This window comes from Triplophysa dalaica, chromosome 7 (genome assembly GCF_015846415.1).
Source record: "Triplophysa dalaica isolate WHDGS20190420 chromosome 7, ASM1584641v1, whole genome shotgun sequence".
NCBI lineage: Eukaryota > Metazoa > Chordata > Actinopteri > Cypriniformes > Nemacheilidae > Triplophysa > Triplophysa dalaica.
In genome coordinates this window covers 23,399,957-23,423,010 of record NC_079548.1, presented here as the reverse complement: position 1 = coordinate 23,423,010, position 23,054 = coordinate 23,399,957, and the positions used below count along the sequence as shown (strand labels likewise).

Genomic DNA, 23,054 nt, shown 5'->3' with positions numbered 1-23,054 from the left:
CAACACTGAATATTAACGAAATGTCACAGAGGACACTGGCATGAGCCGACTGTAATTGGTCTCACTCTCTCCTTCTTTCTCTTTCCCTCCGAGTGTTATATAGAATAAGTATTGATAACTTAACAGTACACATGTTAATATTATCCAAAACATGGAATTACCGTAAATCTAAATATTACATAATCACAAAAGTGTATGTCTTTGTTCATAGTAGTTTGTTGCACTGTGAACTGCAGTCTTGGAAAGTCATGACAAATGATTGTCCCACAAAAGTCCTACAACGTCAGAAAAAAAGTTATGAGGAAATTAGTTTGCTCTATATGTCTAGACCGAACATAGATTTGAGGATTATAATTACCGAATGATCCTCCCTTCCTTTACCCCGCCCACTTCCATACGATATTACCCCGCCCCAGGGACAAACTCCGCCTATTTCCATACGCTCCTAAAAGCTCGTACCGGACTGAGAGGCGTCCCACACCAATGGCCATCTGATATTAAGACATTAGCCACTTACAAATATCAGCCCACCAAACCCTTCAGTATAGCAGACTGGATGCTTTCTCTTATATGTGAAGGCTTCAGGTTATTTGTTGAAATATAGCCGTCTTGAGGAAAAAAAGAAAAATAAACTGCACAGCGCAACGCACAAGCAGGTTATTTACCGGATCAGCCAGTGACATTGGCAGTCATTTAAACTGATCAATAATACATTGGCAGTGGTCGTACGGTCACGGACGCTGAAAATGAATAAACCTGCTGGAGATGGTTTATTAATTTAAATGGGATTCGGCTGCCGGTGGAGTAAGCAGACACAGTCTGCTGTGTGAGAGATATATCGACATTGGGTTTTGTTCAGACGGAGGGAGTCAGAGACACTGTGCTGGTATCGCGGCGCGAGGACACATTTTCGTTTTAAACACGAGGAGTCACACACGGACAATTATGGGCTCAGCTCTTGACATTCCTGCTCGTCGATAGTTCCTTACTTGGATTTTTGGAGACGTTTCGTGTTACGTCCAGCGCTGAAAGCGGGACTGCGGACGATATTCGCTCGTTGTTGCATTTCAACCTCATGCGGACTCTCGTGTGGACTTATGCTGCAATAGACACACGCATCTGCGAGGACGAGCTTGCATCCAACGTCGTGTCTAAATGCGAGTTGTGTTTTTATTTTGACGCGCGTGCGAGTGTTTAACAGTCACCGTAACTGAACATGCCTGCTTGTGTTTCGTCGTCTGTATCGCGAATTTTGTTTTTGCGTTAATTTTCCGGACTGCCTCGGGAAGATAGCTGGCACTTCATTTTTAATTTGCATGCATCTTCACGAAGAAGAGGAGAGGGAAGAGAAAACGACAGATAAACGGCCGAAGGACGTGAAGAATGAATGAGATTCTGTGAAGAGCGGGAGGAATCGCAGTAAGGTATGAACCTGAGGTTTTTATGATGGTTTCGGGGCGCCAGCACGGATACTCTGTCACCCTTGGCTTCAGGGGCGTGTAACGACGTTTTATTTATTGATGGTTTATTGATATTTTATGCTTATGGGCAAATAGCACGCGCGTGCTCACGATGCGTCAACAGACGCAAATAAACGCTCGCGCGTGTTGATCGATTCTCAATGATAGTACTGCACGGGTCATTTATATCCGAGCCTAAACCAAATTTGCACTTTAATTCAAGTGTCTATAAGTAGTTTGAGTTTATGCATACATATGTTTAAAATGACAAGCTATTTTTACTGAACTGACACTTAAATATTAGCCTATTATGTAAATAATTTAACTTGTCTTGTTTTTTTTTAACCATAGAAGAGTTCAAATGTAGCATAAATATAAACCCGGACAAAGTGAGAAGCAGTTTTACTTGAGCTTCCCATTGAGACGATATAGAGAAATATAGAGATTCAGATTGAGAAATGCAACGCAATGATGCAGTTTCTGCCATACCTCTTTGCAATTTATATAACCTTCCTTAATTTCCAAAAAAACATTTTATCTTTAAATGCCTCATTACATGTCATACAAGAAAACCTGCATTGGAGAATCTGGACTGTTTGATTTCTGTTTTCTTGTCGTCTGAAAATACCTTGTTCTCGACCTTTGCATGTTCCTAATGGACAGGCCTACATAAGCAGTAATATCACATCATTGTTAACATGTGTAATCATGTCATTTCATTTGCATCTGCACAACAAACAAAAAAAGAAAGAGATAGATAGAACCTAATCAGTGCAGACAAGCTCACTATTCTGTATGAAAACGAATGATTGGATGACAATTATGTTTGTTGATGCCTGGTTCAAAGTTAAATCTCAAAGCAGCAGGTTTCTTTTGAAACATCGTGTTTCTTTGCAAGCAGAAGTGTCATGATGTTGGTTCAGGTATAAAACGCCAGCGTTTCTGGCAGTGCTGTGTTTTAGATCTGGTTCACTGCCAAACATTCTCTCTGAACAGAGCGAAGGATTTATGTGTCTCTGTCCGAATGTCAGAACAATTATTCTAAGCTCTGAGCAGATGAATTATAGTCAAGCATTAGCGAAATATTAATGATAGCTCCCATTTTTATAACATGGCAGTAATCATTTGAGAAATGTATTTGAGTCGTTTCTCCTTTGCTTTTGCCAAAGTGGCCCTGTAAGCATTTCCTGTGTATGATAAAAAAGGATTCAATAGAGTGGTTGCATCTGTGACATCTTTATTTTGGCACAGCATTCAAGCCGGAGGTCCGGGTTCGACATTGTCATGGAGTCAAAACCTTATTATTATCAGATGCTTTATTTTCCATTTTATATTGCTGTGAAACAAAAGCTGACGGTTAGGGATCCAGCAATGGTTTTATTTGCAAAGTAAATATTAGGAAGGAAAGTATGAAGTATAAGTTCTAGATTTTTCATTTATTTAATTTTCCTAATCTACATCACAATTTGCTTTAATGTTTGAGCTTCATGGTGCTGTAGGGGATTTAAAGGGATTATTTATTATTTATTTTCAGATCCACCTAAACAAAATGAAAAAAGTTTTAATGTTGTGTATTACATTATAACACGATGCCAAATAATTACAGATACACTGACAAAACAGGTACTGTTTTATTAAATACTTTTTACATAGATTTGCATTTACAAATACATACATTTTTCTTAAAAGTGTAAATAATATTAAACATTTGGCTATGGTTCCAAATCTCAACCTCAGAAAACTTAAAAACATAGAAAATGCATATTACAATTTTAAGTCCGCCATCCATAAACATTCACACACTGTTGGGCATCACTATTCTATTAACTTCTGATTTGGGCGTGCTGAAGTTTGTTCTTATTGCTAGTACCATGTGATGTGGTCCTCTATAACTTTTTGCTATATTTTAAACAAACAGTGATGTTGTCCTGGTTTGACCTTGATTCTTAAGCTCCAGCAAAAGCTTGTTCACGACATTTAATGTTCCATTGAATTGTACCGTGTCTTAGTTTTCTGCACTCCTCGAGTGCACTTAGCTGCATTAAGCAAAGGTGTTTGCAGATGGTCCAGGCCAGCTGGTGAGAGGACATATAATTTTCATTTTCTCTTGTTCAGCGCACCGGCGTCTCACAAGGTCCTCACTTTTCTGTTACGGTTTCTCTTTTTCAAATCCCGGCCTCTTTGTGCTCTCGTCCTTTCTCGCTGTCTGTTTCTCTGTATCGCTTGCTCTTTGGGTCTCTCAGAGGGTCAGAGTATTGTTGAGCTGTCAATCATCCAGCAGCAAAGGATTTTTGCTTGTCGTTGCTTCCTGTAAGGCCCATTTAGAAGGAGTGTCTTCTGAGGTCCATATGGAGATTGCAGCATGCTAAGCAAACCAGAATGCAGCATCCTCAGAATTCAGCGGATTTATTTTACTAAGCGATAATGAAATTATACAAGGATGTTAAACACATTTTTAAATAAATCTATCTGGAAGAGAATCTCCCGGTAAAAAAGATATTTTATCTATGAGTTTTAAGTATACATTATTAAGTATACATTAGTATTTAAGTTACATTATGCTTATTCCTTTCTTTAAAGGGATACTTCACCCAAAAATGTAAATTATGTCATCATTTACTCACCCTCGAGTTGTTCCAAATCTCTATAAGTTTCTTCGTTCTTCTTTGTAGAAAGATATTTGGAAGAATGCTGATAAAAACCAAACAGATATTGCCCCCCCATCGACTCCCACACTGAAAATAATTTATCTGATGGGTTCATTAGTTTTATACATCGCTTAATTTAATGACAACACACAGAGTAAGTATTACTTGGCATTTTCATTTAAATGTACTTTAGGTATTAGAGCACAAATTATAAAAAAGGAACCTCAAGTAACTCATAGAATTAAATGCAATATTTAAGTAGAAAGACAAAATACAACTTGCTTGTAAAACATAATCAAGTAATGCTAGCTTTATTCACTAGCTCACTAGCTCAAAAAAAATTTTTTTTACAGTGCCTGGGGGGAACAATTATTTTATATATATTTCTTGTTTTGTTGAACACAAAAGAAGACATTCGGGGGCACTTTTGTCTACCATTGTATTTTCTCCTATACTATGGGAGACATTAGGGTGCAAAATGGTTATAAGCACTCTTCCAAATATCGTTCACTGTGTTCATCAGTACAAAAACATCTTGAAGGTGAGTAAATGATGACAGAATTTTCAATTTTGGGTGATGTATCCCTTAAAGCAGAAATAATTTAGTTTCTCTAAATGATTTGGAATATTAGCATTTCAAACAATTTCCATCGAGTTTTGATGCAAACATTTGTTTGCAAATATACTTTTGCTGTACAGGTACAGTACGTTATGTAATTGCATCAGATTTGATGTAAACATGTTTATTTGCTGTAAGTTTATTAGAATGGTCTGTGTTTGTGGCCTGCTGGCAGAAGCAAAGCGAGATGTCACAAGATCTGGGATGGATACTGTTGTCCCAGTAGTTGTGAGAAGCACAAAAGCAGCAGGAACTGGGTGTCCCTTTCGAGACCGTAGCTGAGTTGCGGCCTTTGTGTCATGACTTGCTGAATGCGTGGATGAATGCAGCGGTCTGTAACTGCGGGCGCCGGGCATCAGGGTCTTTGTGAGGCTCGCATAAAGCGTCGATGCAACAAACCAGACTACATCTGGAAAGGAGGAGGTGTGTAACAACTGCACTGTGTTCACTTTTCCCCTGTTGCACCTTCATAGCACACTGATCGGGAACTATTGGAGGGATCATCTGGCACAATGGAAAGTCTTGATCAACAAGTGCATATGAATAGAAAAATCAATGAAAGCGCTTTTTCATAAATTGAGTGCATGTTAAATTAGGCGAATGAGTCCGTCTGGACAGATAGCGGATTGTTTGGCTGCTGCCATTGGATCGACTCGGGGAGGGGGGTGGGGTTACGTGGTTTACAGCTGTGAAAGGCTAAAAATGAACCCAATCAATGTAGCAGCGAGATACAGGGCAATTTACTTGCGTATTGCTGTCAAAAGTGGCTCTGCCGGCTTAAGCTTTTTAATACCACTTCACACCCACTTTTGTCGCCAACACAGTACCACATTGTGATTGCTTAATATCACAATCCATCCAGGCCAAGACATTTCCCTGTTAAAACCGCCTTTTCGTCGCTTCTTACGAGCGTTCCAAAACACCTCGAGTTATCCGACATATTTAACAAGACACAATGTTGCTCTTTCTGTGGTGTTTTTTCCCAACTGGATGCTGTCGGATGTCGATTTTGCAGCCGAGGGGAGGCCAGATTCGTTCCACTGATCATCACATAAAAGGTTGCACCATATGCCGCTGGCCGCATAACCAACTCCAGGATGTTACTATATAAAGTGTAGTGTTTCATACCGTAAGTTTTCACAGTAGGACGCAGAAGTAATCTGCTCCTCGACCGCGATAATGCAAATGCCTTGCGCGTGTGGAATTCTACGGTGGTTTGGTTTGAGTGAAATTCCTGGAAAGAGCTCCTTTGAAAGTGAATTGGAAGAACTCAGTCGGCGGGATACAAAATGTCAGTCATGCATCATTCTGTTCACATCCTGTCAGTCGGCGCCCCGCGTGAGCGCCGTCCTGGAGGGTTAAGTCAAGCTGAACGGAGTTCAGAATCAACGGAAAAAATAATAAGCCCCAAGAAGTTAAACAGAACTACGAAATAGACTTCGCAATCTCCACCTGTCTCCCTTCTGAACACATTTGTTGCATGTTTTTAATTCAGCTGTACCTGGGGGACATTTGCTAAGATGTGTCTGCTTTAAAAAAAAAAGCAAACTTTTACTTTGTGCAAAATTAATTGATTTACATACAATATCATGTTGGTTTCTGCTATTCACACATGTTATTTATTTTAAGGCCTTTTCTAATATTCATCGTTTCTTTGTTTATTTTTCTGGTTCCATGTTGGATCTGGCATTGTCACGATATCAGATTTTTACAATAAAAATGTTATTTGTTCACTCATGTTTAATTTTGTGCATTTTAAATGCATGCACAGTCAGACAACAAAACCGGTCATAAAGATAATTTTTTTTTAATGGAGATGCACATGCCATCTGAAAGCTGAATAATTAGGCTGTCCATTGATGTATGGTTTGTTAGGATATGACAATAAATGGCAGAGTACTAAAAAACTTTAAAGTTGACCATCATAGGTGCTGTAGCAGGCCGTTTCTAAGAAGAAACAGGTTTGTTTTAACGCTCTCTATTGGCTTACCGCTGTGATGACGTTGTGGAGAGTAGATGAACCCGAAAGTAGAAATTCTAATCTTTACAAAAATAAAGTTTTTTACGGTAGGAAATCTAAAAAAAATATCGAATTTATGATTTTATGCACGAAAGAAAAATCTATTATTTTGACATGTTCAACATTGAAGACTATATCCAATCTGAAATCTTGAGACCATAGCCATAGCTATTATTCTAAGGCAAAATGGATTATAAATAATAATGCTCTCTTTAGTTTTTGAGCTACAAACGATCGTAAATAATGTGCTAGGAAAATGTGAATTCACACTCAAGCACCCAACGCTGAGTCCCGTTGAGCTGACTGTCATGCTGTAATATGCCCGGCCTGATCAATGCTGATCAATAGCCATGACAAGTGCTGTGTTATGTCACATGTTATGTCATTTGTAGGCATGTTCTCCCAGCAGAGTTCAGGTATGCTGTAGGTGTGTGTGTGTGTGTTTCAGGGAGTCAAGGGAGGAGTCACCACGGCTAACCAGCCGGGGACCGAAAGCAGCTGTTTGTTTGCCTGTTTGCTGAGAGAGAAAGGGAGCCCTTGGAAAGAGAAGTGGAAGGGCAGTGTGGAAAAAATGAAAACAAGAAGCACTGTCAAAACATAGCAGGAGGAAAAAAAAGAGAGCACCAAGGAAGAATAATTCACACCCAAGAGAGAACCAGACTGTTTCTCATGGACACACACACACATTAAGTGTTGCTCATTAGGGTAGCGAAGGCTGCAACAAAACTTTGGCTTTGGTACCGCGCCAGCTTTTGGCACCTCAGTATTGATATTAAATCCATAACTAGTTAGGCACAAATACAGAGCTCTAAGCTTTGTAACATTATTAGTAAACTGTGTATTTACAGATAAACGTTAGTCTACGATGGCACAAATAATATCATGATAGTCCATTAAGTATTAAAGTGGTGATATGACACGGCTAAGACGAATATTATGGTTTGTTTTAGATGTTATGAAAATGTATACAAGATGTAAGGTTCAAAAACACTGTGTTTTCCACATACCGTGCATGTTTGTATTTCCTCTTTGCTCCGCCTCTCTGAAACGTGCAGATTTTTACAAAGCTCATGGCTCTGAAAAGTGAGGTGTGCTGTAATTGGCTAGTTATCCAGTGCGTAGTGATTGGTGGAATACTGCAAGCGTGTGACGAAAATGTAATGCCTCTTGCCATATTTGGATCATCGGGTTCCAAAGCAATTGTTCTGACAGGTGCACCACCTTACAGGCGTAGACATTTGGACTACTGACTTAGATTTTTTGGGGTGGGGTTACATGAGGTGTATCAGGCAGGTCTTAGATCTTTGAAAATATATTTCTTATATCTTTTGAAAAATATCTTTAAAGATAGCATAAGCTGTTTTGCACGAAACAGACATTTAAAAAATGTCAGGTTTTAAATTGTAAATCAATTGAAATGCTCAAGTCTTTGGCTTGTGACTTAACGTGTCTAAAATTCTTTTTGAGGCCATCTTGCAAAAGGGTTAAAACTGTATGATGTATTACAAAATGTAGGACACAGGGCACATTATCACATTAATAACTTCTGGATAGAGCACAATGAACTCGAAAGTTCCCGTAACTTCCCTACATTGATGCTAATGTACACACAACATGCAGCAAGATGTTCATCCCACCCCCAGAATAATCTGATTGGCCCTTTGTTTTACATCTCACAATGAGAACACAAAAGAAGCAGTAAAGCGCCATGGCCAAAGACGTCCGTCTTGTGCTTTTGCACACAGACCAAGAATAAAAAAACAGCACAGAAGGAGCACAAGAACGAGCCGTGAGTGAAAGACCCCTAAGGGCCGTCAGTCAGAACGCAAGGACTGGAGGCAGAAAACACATTCACAGTCTTTATGGAACACTGAAAGAGCAAAGACACGCACTAGACCTTAATATTCTTCAGCACGCTCACAGTCACAGAGATGCTTCCGGGGAATACAAAGAGCTTTGGCATCTGAGTGAAAATATAGGCATGCCAGTGTTGATGCAAATGAACACAGAGCCGGTGGGCAGACAATCACATATGCAAAGGAGATTTGCATTTCATGTAACAGGAACATTTACTGAACCAATAATTGAAATATAATGAAACCAAGTGGGGTCATAGAATCAACAACTAATTATATTTAAACAATGTATAAAACTTGCGAACACACGGTTATTAAGGGTCAATTCACTTGTCTCTTTACATCTTGCATTGCATTTATATTTATGTTCTCTGAATAATAGAGAATATGAACGTAATGTACTATTACTGAGCATGCCAATAACAACAATTGGCTAACTTAGCCGTCAATTTACAACAATGTATGAATATGAATGAGAACAGCTGAAGTCGCCTTCGTCAACGTTCTTTATATAAAGGATAACAATATTAGCGTCCACACCAAATGACACTTTTGTTACGTTTATTCTAAGCTTGCATGCTGCAGTTTCACATTTCATTTTTTCAAAACTCCTTCCTTATTGTTATTACAGTTGATGTATCGTCTGAATGTAGAACTTTGTAGTTATCGCTCTCCACAGATATTGCAAGGGTGCTCATAGAATCCATGTGTCATGCGATGGGTGCAGCACATGGGTATCATCGTAGACAGACATCATAGTCCATTATTACATTCCGTTATTGATTCATTGAATTTTTTCACACCGCCTGAGCCGACAAATCTCCAAACAGCAACGCATTGCCACTATGTATTGAAATTTGCAAAATGAAATTGAAGCAGATCCTCAAGCCCCTATTAGGTTATTTAGTAGGTAACCACCGAAGTTATTTCCTCCAAAGTTATTACAGTTTGGAGCTGTAATAATAAAACTGTAAAATGGTAAATTTCCATAAGGGACTACTTAAAGTGAGAATAACAGACTAACAAAACCGCTCTGTAGAAAACAAATTCCGGTGTCTGTTTTTATGCATTTAGAATTATCCAAAGTGATTTATGCTGCATTCACAGCACCATGGAAATCAAGCCTGCAACGCAAGCGTTTGAGCTACAAGAACACTAATAAGAACACTTGAATCTATGTAGAATTTACAGAGACATTATAAGTATAGCAAAAATGTTCAGTGAACAGCTGTGCAGCAGTGTAAATGCGCATGCACAGTGTCGGGTGAAACAGCTGTGCAGATAATAGCAGCAGATTAGATGGTTGCGTCCAATAATGCGGCCACTACTATAACACAAGCAGAACTGGAACAAACTAACAGTGTATTTTTGTCTCGGCCGGCACTTTTGTCTCAATGCACAGTAAATATTTATGCAACCTGTACATGTCTATCTATAGGATGCGTTTATAAATAGAAACTTCCGTGGCAACAGAATAATACAGACATGTTTGAACTATTCCACCCTTTCTACACATGATACAGTACAATAGCAGAAAGCATTCTGATTGGACCAAGCATGCAGGGAGCTCCAGTGGCACGTCTTGAAGACAGCACTTCCTATAATGAGTGGGCCGTCCAATCAATGCACAGTGCTGCCCCTCAGCAAAGTACCTGCTGACCTGTGCAGAATACAAACCACCATAACAATGCCAAGCGTTCCGTGCAAGGCCCTAATATCCATGCAGTTTTACAGTGTGTTGCAATCCAGTGTCAACACTAACTGCTGTAACCGCTGGACTGATATGCTATCAGACGTTATAGACGCTGTTGACCTCATTATAAGCGGTGTGAGCCACTGTGTTTAACAACCTGCCAGAGATCCTGCCAACTGTCCAATATGAGCTAATGCAGCAACCTGTCATGACACTGAGTACTGTTTTATTGGGTCCAGTGTTTGAATGTGTCCTAGCCATATATTGCATTTACTGGATTTAGATTTGATGTTATTTATTATGACCTGCTCACTTTTTATATTTAATGTAACTGATAGGGGTATAACGATATATTGTGGCATTAAACAAAAGTTATATTTGAAATATTTTACTTCACATTTTCTAATGGTTACAAATTGTATGTTAAAATTAGGGCTGTCAAACGATTAATCGTGGTCAATCCCATCCACAATAAAATTTGTGTAACATAATATGTACATGCATAAATTTAAGAAAAAAATAATAATAATGAACGTTTAAATATAATTTCAATTATTGGTAAATGTAAATAAAAACATCTAAACATTTCCTAAATATATATATTTTTACAGTATGTGTATGTTTTTGTGTTTATAAATACAAAATTAATATGCACGATACAAAATGACAAAAATGATGTAAACTAAAACGTTTATATGGTTATACATTTTCAGTTACCGATCTATTCAACTTTTTTCATTTGCAAACATAAGATTTGATTAAACCTTGAATGTTTTTGGTTTTGTAAGAATTTTGATCGAATTCTTATAAAGGTATATAATATAAATGTATTTGAATTTCAGTTTATATCGTGATATAGAAATTGAGATCATAGTGTATGTGTAGTATCAAATCGCAAGTTCAATGTCATTACGCTGCTAGTACTGTCAATTTGTCACGTAAACAGATTATAATGTATAAATTAAAGGTTAATAACCTCCCTCAAATATAATTTGTCACTGTTAAATGAAACAATAATGATTCAAATTCCAGCGGATTAGTCCAGTCCTGGTCTCAGCTGTACTCCGGTACAAATAAAACACTTTATTCAAACGCCTCTGAATGTTTTCTTAAAGTGAGTCATTCTTTTTCCTCTGTATTCTTGTTTTCACCGCGGCTTGATTTCTCCCGAAGATTGTGTATATCGATCGGCTGAATTAATGTAGTTTCAGCTTAAACAGGGGGTCACGCGGCTACACCGAGCTCGACATGTTGATGGACCCTAATGCATTGAAGGTACGATATTGATCGAGTTATCTAAACTCTATATTCCGTTATTTGTGTGAGAACGGATTGATTCTTTGAGTGTGATTCGTGTAGGTGGGTGTGCGCATGTAAATAAGCGTGTGTAGGTGTGTGTTTGTGCCAGTTTGATTGGTGATTGCATCTGTTAAACACTGCAATCTTTTCTATTTTAGAAGCAACCAATTTAGAGCAAGGCACCTTCACACTTGTATAATCACCCTCCACCAAATTGTCAACACGCACGGTCGAGCACACCAGCGCGCGCAAGGCAATTTTGGTAAAATGGGCTGACACGTGAGCCGGTGATCCCACATCCCAGATCGGGAGTTCTGTCAGCCTGCCGTGTCTCTGAGCGGGACAGGAAACCCAGTTGTGGAACTAATTAGCTTTGCTTAACTGAGGATGGATATGGATTGCTCCTGACAGCTGTCTGCTCCCATTCATTTGTGGAAGAGACACATTTATTTGGAGACGCTTGTTTTCTTTCATGATGTTCATGCACCCTTGTATCGCTTTTTCATGGCCGAGCTTCAAGTGTCCGGAGTGGAGGTCGGTGCCCCTGACTGAAAGCACCCCCCCCTCAGGAACGTGACACATGGTCGGTGGTTCCGGAGCGTGTTGCAGGTGATGAAGTGGCCGGGACCTGTGTTCTGATTCAATCTTCTTACAGTCACTTTTTTTTCGCCATTCGTGCACCTGGGTGTGTGCGTCCTTCTCAGCACCTGTGCTGCAGCGTGCATTGATGCAGCGGTGCATAGACCCACCCGGCATGTGTTCTTAGCTTCCTCTTTCACTGCACTTAAACGTCCTTGTGTATAAATAGCAATCATCCTGACCCTCATGCACCCACATATTGAGCCTTTTTTTGGGCATTAAGCTTTTGTGCTGAATCCCTCGCAGGCAGGGGAGGGGAAGCGGAGGCTGATTCCAGCTCCAGCAAGGCTTGATGGGATTTATGACCCATCGTGAGCTTTTCCCTCCACTGGCGCCTTTCCCATTGGCTAGAATTAACAAGCAAGCGAAAGGAAAAACAAACAAACAAACAAATTACAGGGGAAAACACAGAGGGAGTAATAAGCATGTCAGGACATGCAAAGCATGCATTATGTTCTGGGGGAGAGGGGGGTGATGGAAGTCGGCCCGCGGGTTAGGAGAACCCTTCTCCAGCCCTTTTGCATTTCCGCATCCTTTAACTCAGTGACTCACAACCAAGGTACACAATCCCCCGATGGCGCGTTAAAGGTATCATTTTTTCAAAACCTATGAAACAGAAATATGATTTTAACTTCATCTTTGAACTTCATCCCTAATATTTTTTAGATATTTAAAATGTAAACTTTATTTTACCTTTTGTAAATTACGGGTTAACATATTTAGTAACATGATTACATTTGTCTGTGATATACCTTTTTTGAATAAAGTTCAATATAATAACACGTTATTTAAAGGGATTATTAAAACGTTATTGGTTCGTATACAACATTGTATATTTTCCAAATTATTGCATTTCACTTTTTCAGTATCACGTTTCCTATTGAAAGGTCTAGTTGAAAACATAGTTTCTGCCAATCTCATATTAATCTTGATTACCAATAGAGTATTATTGCATATTTCGTATGTTCAAGGACCATTAGTTTGATCACATTTATAAAAGAGAGATACAGCTGTACGATTGTTTCCGAAAACAGACACCCTTCAAGGGGTGTGTGGGGGAGGAACTAAATCACAAGGCACACAATACATCATAGCATTATCCCTGCTTAACTGTTGATTCACTATAAGTTTGTGTTGTTTACATTTTGCACGTATGCATCGATTCCCAACAAAACACAGACATATGACTTAGTTTCACTTACCCCTCGCGGTTCATGTCCGGGATCTTGTAGAGCTGGGACCGCTCCATCTATCAGTTTTGAAAATCCATCGTTATATTCACCATTTATATAACATCCATCACTGAAATGCTGTGAATTTCTTTCTTCTTGCCGTGAGCGTGCTTTCCAGAAGAATTGCCCAATAAGAGACTAAGTTGTTAAATTAGTTGTTAGGAAATGTCTTTTCATGTTCGAAACAAATGACCTTGGGGGAGTGTATCAAGCACAAAGATACTACGTAATACATCCAACTCATTTTTTGACAAGTTGGCCATGCTGGCCAAGAAGCCAGCACGTTTAAAATTGTAAAGAAGTCAGAATGCATGAAACAGCATTAAATCACCCCTTTAATTTATAAAGAAGCATTACATTTTTACAGCATGAAATAATCCTAATGCATTTACAGCAGTAAATATTGTATATATACTAAACATATTATGTTTTGTCTGATCATAACTCAAACCAATGTAAATGTGTACAACTTCTAATGTTAATTTTATATTAGTATATTGAGAAATTAATAGAGATGAGTAAATGGTTCAATTTGTAGACAGGATTTACAAATTGTTGTCATGGATGATGTAATGAAAAGAATTTTATAACTGTTACATTTGGTAACATGATTTTATTTGATTCTGCAAGTACCAGCGTGTTTTCCATGGTTTCTATGGCAGTAGAAATAGAAACCGAGTATAACATGGACATGATATCATTCCGAATTCCGAATTAATCTTGAATTTAATCATTTATTGGGACATTTGGGATAATCTATGTACACAATTTAACAAAATATTTAACACTGTGCTATTTTTTTATTTATTTTAATGCAGAAATGTTGTGCCTTTCGGTGGCTTAGTGGTTAGCACGTTCGCCTCACACCTCCAGGGTTGGGGGTTCAATTCCGGCTTCCGACTTGTGTGTGTGTGGAGTTTGCATGTTCTCCCCGTGCCTCGGGGGTTTCCTCCGGGTACTCCGGTTTCCTCCCCTGGTCCAAAGACATGCATGGTAGGTTGATTGGCATCTCTGGAAAAAATTGTCCATAGGGTGTGAGTGCGTGAGTGAATGAGTGAGTGTGTGTGCCCTGCGATGGGTTGGCACTCCATCCAGGGTGTATCCTGCCTTGATGCCCGATGACTCCTGAGATAGGCGCAGGCTCCCCGTGACCCGAGGTAGTTCGGATAAGCGGTAGAAAATGGATGGATGGATGGATGTTGTGCCTTTAACTAATGATAACACATGCACTCTTATTGTAATATGTTGTTATCAAATATTTATGTTAGTGAATTGTTATAATGACCATTAATATACTATAATGACAAAGCTAATAGTATCCAGTAGAATATGACTTAAGAGGAACATATTTCAGGCTTGGCATACAGTAGATGAAGGGGCTCCTGAGCCTCTACTGACTTCGGGGGTGAAAAAGACAAAAAAGGTCAAGAGAAACTGCAGTATCCTCCTCTCTTTAATACTCTCTATATTTATCTCTCTCTCTTCTGCCTCTAACCCTTCATCCGGGTTGCACGTGGGCAGCGGTAGACAGATGGGTGGATGATGGATCTGACGTGATAGACAGGGGCCTGATGGATGGGCTCTGAGCTGATACGGGATTAATGGGTATCCGAGGCCACTGCCGCCCAGCGAAAGGCTTGCTGATAGATAGATAAAACTGACGAGCAGATAAACAAGAGAGCACTAATCCACGCCCCCTTGATGGACAGAAAATCAAAGGCAGAGGAAGGAGTGGCGACACAGAGGTGGGCTTTTGTAGTCAACTGCGGACCACAGTCATAACAGGCAACGGAAAAGGAAAGTTGGGAGGACAGGTGTTGATCACGTGTGACAGACTTTGAGTGGCTTTATGTTGATCATTGAGTGGCAAATATTGTCTGCTAATAACCATTTACAAAAGGGTCTTCCTCAACATGTTAATTACTGGCTTAAGATGCCAAAACCCTCCTTTTGTGTATTTAAGAGGGCGTATTTTCATATTAAAAACATACATTCATAATGTCAGCTTAATGTGTAATGATAGATATGACATTTGTTCCTGTAGATTAGTTGGAAGATCATGTGTCAGCAATGTGAAGGTCATAGGGACACACATTCACATACTGATGAACTGTATACATTGTCATTCACTTTAGCAGTTGCCTTGGATAAAAGCATCTCCCAAAAGCATAACATATAAGTGTAAAATATTTGTAGTTGGACTACTTATTTTGACAACAACAGTATCAAAACAATGCTTGTGTTAGTTTGAGTTTTTATGGATGGTCACCATAAAAAATGATGGCAGGCCATCCATTTATTCATCCTATGGTAGACAGCAGAGTGTTCGAAAAATCTCTGAAAATAATAATTGATTTGGGTGTACTACGAGTACAGAAATGACACACTGCTAAAAACAGCTATCTGAGAAGCAAACTGCTCCTTCTATCCCATGAAGATGAGAACCCTTCTTACGTTCTAATTCGCAAACTATTCGCCTTAAATAGTATTTGAAATTAAAATGAGGATATCCAAAATCATAGTATGTTGAAATGAGTATAGAGCACCGCAGAGAGGATGTATTATTGTATGCAAAACCCTGACGCGAGTTAGCATTTTAGCACTTCCGGTTCCATCGCCCAGAAGTCTGAGTTTTTTTTAAATGTTTTTTTGGTTAATTGCCAACCAAAGTCTTATGTGAACAAAACCTCTTAATATTTTCATATTTTAATCTATGACATAAAACACGCCAGTTTTAACCCGATCTATCGTGTATTAAAAACGGCGGTTGCTAACAAGTTGCTAAAAGTGACTTAATTGTCAACATCATTTGATGGACATGAAAAGCTATAATGGAGAAAAATCCTGGAATGTTTTCATCAAAAACCTTAATTTATTTTCGAATAAAGAAACAAAACATTAACATCTTGGATGACATGGGGGTAGACAAATGATCATTAACATTTATTCTGAAAGTGAACTACTCCTTTAAGTTACTATTGAGTCAGAAAGCAACTTACTTATTTTTATAAACAAGGCCATGTATTCTGATGCAAGAACAAGCAACATACACATCTACAAATTAAATATGTGTGATTTATGAGTTTGTTGTAGTGACATCTTTTCCTCTCTGTACTGCCTATTAAATAGCAGTTTATGACAGTCACTAGTGAATAACACTGGGCATTCATCCTTGTGGCTCCATCAGCCAATAAGCATCATCAGGACGTCATGTACCAATGACTTCAGAATGACTAGTCACATGTCATATTTTGCTCATTCGATTGGATCAAAAAGGACAGTATAAGTGGTGTAATGTGGGGAGATAATACAAGTGAAGCAAGAGGCAGCTGTTATAGATCTCAGTTTGAGCAGATGGATTTTTCAAAGCAGGTCAGTAGCTGGATCACAGGTGAGGCCAATTTCGGACATGCATGTCGGATAAAGGAAGTGGAGCGGCAGCGGACAGGAATGGGGAGGGAGGAGGGTTAAAGGCAATAGGAAGTTGTTTCCAGAATGATATTGAGCGAAAAGCTTTCTCTCGCTTCCAGGTTGCAGGGGACCCCAGGGGTTCTGCAATCGATCTCTGTTTGCTTAGAACCCGCTACAGCGTCACCCAACTGAGACACAAGCAGCCAACAAGCTTTTAGACTTTATTTATTTGCCCTCTGCATTTGGTTGAATGAATGACAACCTAATTAACACTTAAAGGTCCTCCTAAATCTTTCATTGGGCCGGAGAGAGGCGCACACACAGGCGACGGTGTGGAGTTACGGGGCACCGGCGAGGCTGTAAGGTGAATGATTGCGTCAATTAACGCGGCGGCGGGAGAGAGAATGCCTGTTTTAAAGAGTAAGGGCGAGTGAGGGAAGGACAGAGAGGAGAGAAATGAGCGAGCGAGGAGGCAAAAGGAGAGCAAGTGGGCGAGTAATGGAGGTTAGTGATGGGAGTGTTGACAGGGAGTGTCAGCCCTAACCACAATGACCCGGCAACGGCCGCTGCATGCGGAATTGGGCGAATTTGAGTGTGAGGCCGAACGTGAAGCGCATGTGAAATGGGACATGAATTCGAAGTGAGATGTGAAGGGAATGGAAATGAGGAGACCAGAAGAGCGCAGATGATTTTCAGCCTGTCGTCTTTGTCCTCCTCAACGGCGTCTACTTCACATGCGTTATGAGAATGGATGGGTGATGATGAACGCATCAAAAGCGCAGCTTAATTGAATTAGACTTTGATTGCTTTAAATCCAATCTTATGGCAGCGTGGCGCCGTGGTGGTGCCATGTTATCCCCGTCTCCAGCTTAAAGGACAGTTGAGTGAATCTCATGAGCAACATGGCGAGGTCATGTTTCAACAGAAAAAGACAAACGGATAGTTTTAGGACTATTAAGGTTGTTTTCGTTTCATTATGCAAAATGTGCTCAGCTCTTTATCAATGTAATGGAAATAAGAAACATTGAGGCACCATAACAAATCTGTATATATGTACTGTATATATATGACATGTTCTTGGTAGGTTTTGTGTGAATAACCAGTTCATTGAACTAAACAACAATGTGCGTCTACAAATATAAAAGAATTAGGTAAATACAGAGGAGAAATATAGTAATAAAAAGAAATTGAAGTCTTGGATTAAAATTATGCTCCAAATAAAACTCTATTAAATGATAATCCTAATAATAATATTTTGAGGAGAATGCTTTGGCGCGCTGTAAGCGGGAAGCATTTTGTAACAGATGAGAGTATTTATTTTCACCGGGAATAAGACTCAGACTCTGCCAGTCCTATATTAGAGCTGTTACTATGGAAGGGAAAGACAATTTATTCTGTTCCCCCCAGCCCTGCCCTCATGAGGCTGTGGACGTCTGCCTCGCGACGCCCACTGAACATGGATGACATGGACAACCTCTATGGCCTGTCCTGGTGCTCGCGCTACACCGTAAAACTACCTCCATCATCACTTACTCGAGGGTAATGACATATCGGTCAAGAAAGAACAGTGTTGAGAGATTTGACGCAAGGTCACTTACAAAGCTCACGCTTTCTCTGGGATGTCTTTCTCTAAAGAGATGGAAATTGTGGGAATGTAGCTGTTTTTCTTCCCTTTATTTTTAATGACTGTATTTGAGGAAGCACCCGGCGATTGATCCTAACTATAAAATATAGATATTGTTCTTTTTTTCTTCTTCTTTAAATACAGTTTATTTTAAATAATGGCTTTGCATATTTCTGTCATTCACTCTCCAGTATGACTTTTTATTATTATTTGTATTATTAATATTATTATTTATTTTTTAATTATTAGTTTAGCATTATTGTTTTCTATATAAATGGACTATTGTTAAGATGACTGTCTGCGTCATTCTGCATATGTAAACAATGCTAAAATGTTAAAAAAAGTTTTATGTTTAAAAACAATTATAGATATTATATTCATTCTGCCATCAAAAATACTAAATTAAACATATTATTTCGAAAGTGTTTTTAACTAAACATTGCTTACTGAAGAACCAGTCCTTGTGTATTGATCAAAAGTCCCTCATTCATCATTCATTTTCCAGACGCCTTTGTCCAAAGCAACTTACAAGGTTCAATTCAAGGTAAACATTTTATGAACATTTTTCAAGCACCAATTGAGTTACAGGATTTATTTAAAAGTACCTGTTCATAATTTTTTTTCATAACGTTTATGGATTAAACTACCAAATATTCATCTTGCTTTGTGTTTGTTGTCTACAAAAAAACGATTACTTCACTATGTGCTGGAGATTCAAAGGTGCAGAGAACCGTCACAGTATTTTAGTACCATCTCTCATCCTTATCACAGAAGACTGCAAATGTTTAAGAACTAAAAGGGACCTTCCAAATTTGAAGCTGTCTTTTGTGCAAAACAAAAAGTAACTTTTCCTTTGCAAGTGGTGACCTAACAGGACAAAAAACACCATAAATCCTTCTGAAAACAATGCTATGCAAGTTTCCTGAAGCCATGCAAATGGTTTTTGTTCTTAAATTTTATCTCAAAATGTATTCTCAACATCCGTGGTCACCTTTTACTTTCATTGCATGAGCTATAATATTAATACGATTCTCTTTTAAATATTCCCTTTTATATCGCTTTATGTTTCACAATGAATAAAACACAGCTTTTGAAAGGCACTATTACTTCTCCAGTTACCCAACCGAATGTCAGAAAAACCACTCAGTTTCTCTTTTTGATTCAGAATAGAAATAGTTGTGAATAAGAACCGGTTCTTCCCTCGGTCTCGTCTCATTCGTTCTCTCAGCAGCTCTCGCTAAAGCCAGTTCCTCTGACCCCGAGGCTCCTTCTGCCCTCCCGAGCTCCATGCTCCATTATTTACATGCTATCCTGTTTCTCCATTGATTCCCACAATGTAACAATTGAGACAGATTTGCCCGGCTGTCACAATAGCAGTGGGATTCGGCGGAGTTTGTAAATGGGATTAGGCTTAAATGGAATTTAATTTACACCGTTGCTGTCTCCAAAGCCTGTCTGCCACCCAGACACCATGACGCTTACACGCTGCGGCTCGTGCGTGTGTCTGCGCTAGTACGTGCGTGTGCGGTGCCGGCGTGTGTCTGATAAGTAATTTCTACAGGGACCCTAATTCTGATTGTTTTGGATTCCCATTGTTCTTTTCACACCGTGGTTTATTTGGCAGGGCCCCTTTAATGGGATGCAGGTGCGTAGCTCCTTCATTTGTCCCCTACTCTATTCGCTCAGTTCGCGTCATGCTTTTGCCGCATTCTCATTGGTCTGCCAGATTTAGAGCTCCACAACAATGTATATGTTTCACTTAACTTTTAAAGTGTTGGCATATATGTATAATGCTTTGTAAAAGTAGTTTTAATGTATTAATTATGCCTTGTAAACCACCTTATAATGCATTGTTATGTCTTGTAATGTACAGTTAATGCATTATAAGACTTATCAATTCATTGTTACACTTTGCATTTTTTATTTAGTTATAATTCTTTACAACAACATGTAATGTATAACAACACACAATATGAACATCAATAGTGCATCATACCCTTCAACAACCCTTTATAATGCATTAAACATAAAGTGCGTATGTGTGCGTATTCTGAAAAGTTGAAATATTTTCAACTCGATGCGGAACCCCCTATCTGAACTCGCTTGTCGCGCATCTACATTTACAATAACGCATATGCGCAGGCAAAAATACTCTAAATGTGAATGGCCCGTAATATTGTATGTCGTCTCCAATGTTATTGGAGGGGCGAATTCAGGAAAACGAAATATGCCAGACCACAGTAATCTGAATGGCTCCATATGTCCCATCCACTATTTTTTGTGGCGGTATCTTTGCAAAAGCCTCTTGGTGCATCGTTCCAAAGACCAACTAACACAACACACTCGGATAAACAACTCTGTGAGTTCCCCCCGGAGTCGTGACTGCAGAAAGTTTGCCCACCTGTACCGAAGATGTGCAAAAGCGGCCACCCAGAAGAGATCAATGGGTAAACTTTGAGCTGGCCCGCTGGCCTGGCAGTCAGATGAAATGGATAAGTGAATGAATGAGTAAACAGATAAGTGAGTAACTGCTGTCGAAGTGTGAATCGATGCATATGGATCTGGTTCCCGGGTCCTGCTGGGCTGCAGCCCGAAATGATTTTGAAGCTGGGGTGCTTTTCAGAGAAGGGTCGAGGTGTATAGATCCTCTATAAACACATATGCAGCATACAGTGCATGCTAGCGTGTAACTACATGATCTGCTCACGTATGAAGTTCTGTCAGCTGTCATGGCCGTCGTCCGTCTGCATTGTGAATGCTGCGGGTCGCGTTTATGCCTATTTATTCCTCACCGCTTCCCCAAATGTGATCAATACGTGAATTAATGTTCAGGGGACGAGACAAAGCATGTGGCACTGGCCTTGGCAGGCAGTAAAGCTCCCCTTCTCCTCCTCCACAGCTACTGCAAGTGCATCAGAGTACACAGAGACTAGGAAATAAGAGCATTCATTAATAATGAATACATTACAGTGCCAAATTGGAATGCTTTCAGCTTTTAAAATAGCCCATTCTCTTTCTCGCTCTCTCTTTTTTGTTTTATAACCAGCCAAATTAATTATGGTAATTATTAGTCAATAGGTAATAGTGCCTGAGCTGAGGGAGGGGGATCTCAGACAAGACCGGGGGGCTCTGGAGCCTGGTTTAGTCGGTGAGGGGTGTGGCGAGGGAGAATGAGGCGTGACTAAAATGTGCTGCTTGAAATCTCCAGTTTGAGTATCAGTTAAACAATCCACGTTATTTTCTAGTGTTATGTCTGCAAAATAGTGTCTGTTTTTTTTCTTTGGACAGAATTTTTTGTCACAAAGTCTGCACACATTTCTGATCATTTTTGGGTGTTTTCTGTGCAGCCGGTCACGGGCCAATGCTGACATTTTTTGAATGAGTTTTTTGCAGACCGGTCCATTAGGCCCGTTTCACACATCTTGCGTGTGCTGCATGTTTCATTTCACCGCTCATAATATCAGGTTACTGCCTTCACGCTGCACACGCGAGCAATGCGTCCCAAAAGACGTCTGTTTGGTTTGATGAAAGATCCACGTGCAGGACACACAAATTACATGTGCATTCGGATTAAACCATTTATACTGTTGGCACACTTTTAATTCTGACTTTTGTTCCTTAACAAATGATGTAAATAAGATTTGGTTATGATCAAGGCTGTGGTATTTCTCAATAATTTTCGATAACCACTTAATAAGTTATGATCGCAGTAAACATACTTTGTTTTGGTATAAAGGAGCATCAGAAACCGTTTCAGTAAACTGTTGAATTTATGCGGGATTGCTGCTTGTGCATGTGTGAAACAGGCCTGGTATTTGGCTGGCTGGACATGGCATCAGATATTCTGTCTGGACAACAGTTTTTCTGATTATATAAATATTCATTTTATGCATCATTTCACATTTTTATCTTCGAAATATCTTCTTTTGTGTTGCGCGGAAGAAAGAAAGCCATACAGGTTTGAAATGACAAGAGGGTGAGTAAATGTTGACAGAATTTTCTTTTTTGGTTGAATGCGAAGTCAACTGTGACAAATTATTGCGTGTTTTAGTCCCGCTTTCTTGATAGCAGCCATTTTGCTGACTGTTTCACCACTCAAGGGATCGTGTCCCGGCATGTTCATATGGGAAAGTGACATCAATGCATCTCACCCTCTATTTTAGCCAAGCCCCTAAACGGCACATGAAAATATAAACTGATTGTTAACAGGTTGATCAGTTTTGCGAGGACCAGGCCTTATGCCTTGTCGGGGAGACTATTCACACTATTCAAGTGTAAAAATGAAAGTCCCTAAGTGTCCCAGGGTGCCCACATGTGAGACTAGGAGAGAGACAGCTGTAAGATGGACAAGGCGGGTAGGTGATTTGTGTGAGTATTGTATTTCTATAATCTCTTCAGATCACATCAGCCACAGCCAATAATGCAACACTGAGCCAAATGTCACGCTGCTCTTCCTTCATCTCGCACGTCTCTCTCTCTCCCTTTCTCTCGATCACATGACTTTTTCTCTTTGCTGCAGTGAGGAGTAAGCCTTGCTGCAGAAGCTACAAAAA

The 23,054-nt window shown here is 39.5% G+C and overlaps 1 protein-coding gene across 1 annotated transcript in view; it reads left to right on the top strand.

Moving 5' to 3' along the window:
• The first annotated feature begins 730 nt into the window (after positions 1-730).
• adgrl1a (adhesion G protein-coupled receptor L1a) overlaps positions 731-23,054 on the top strand; it is a 147,690-nt gene continuing 125,366 nt past the window's right edge. The window contains exon 1 of the mRNA XM_056752074.1: positions 731-1,424. The gene's annotated coding sequence lies outside the window, so the exon portion shown is untranslated. The remainder of the gene's footprint in view (positions 1,425-23,054) is intronic.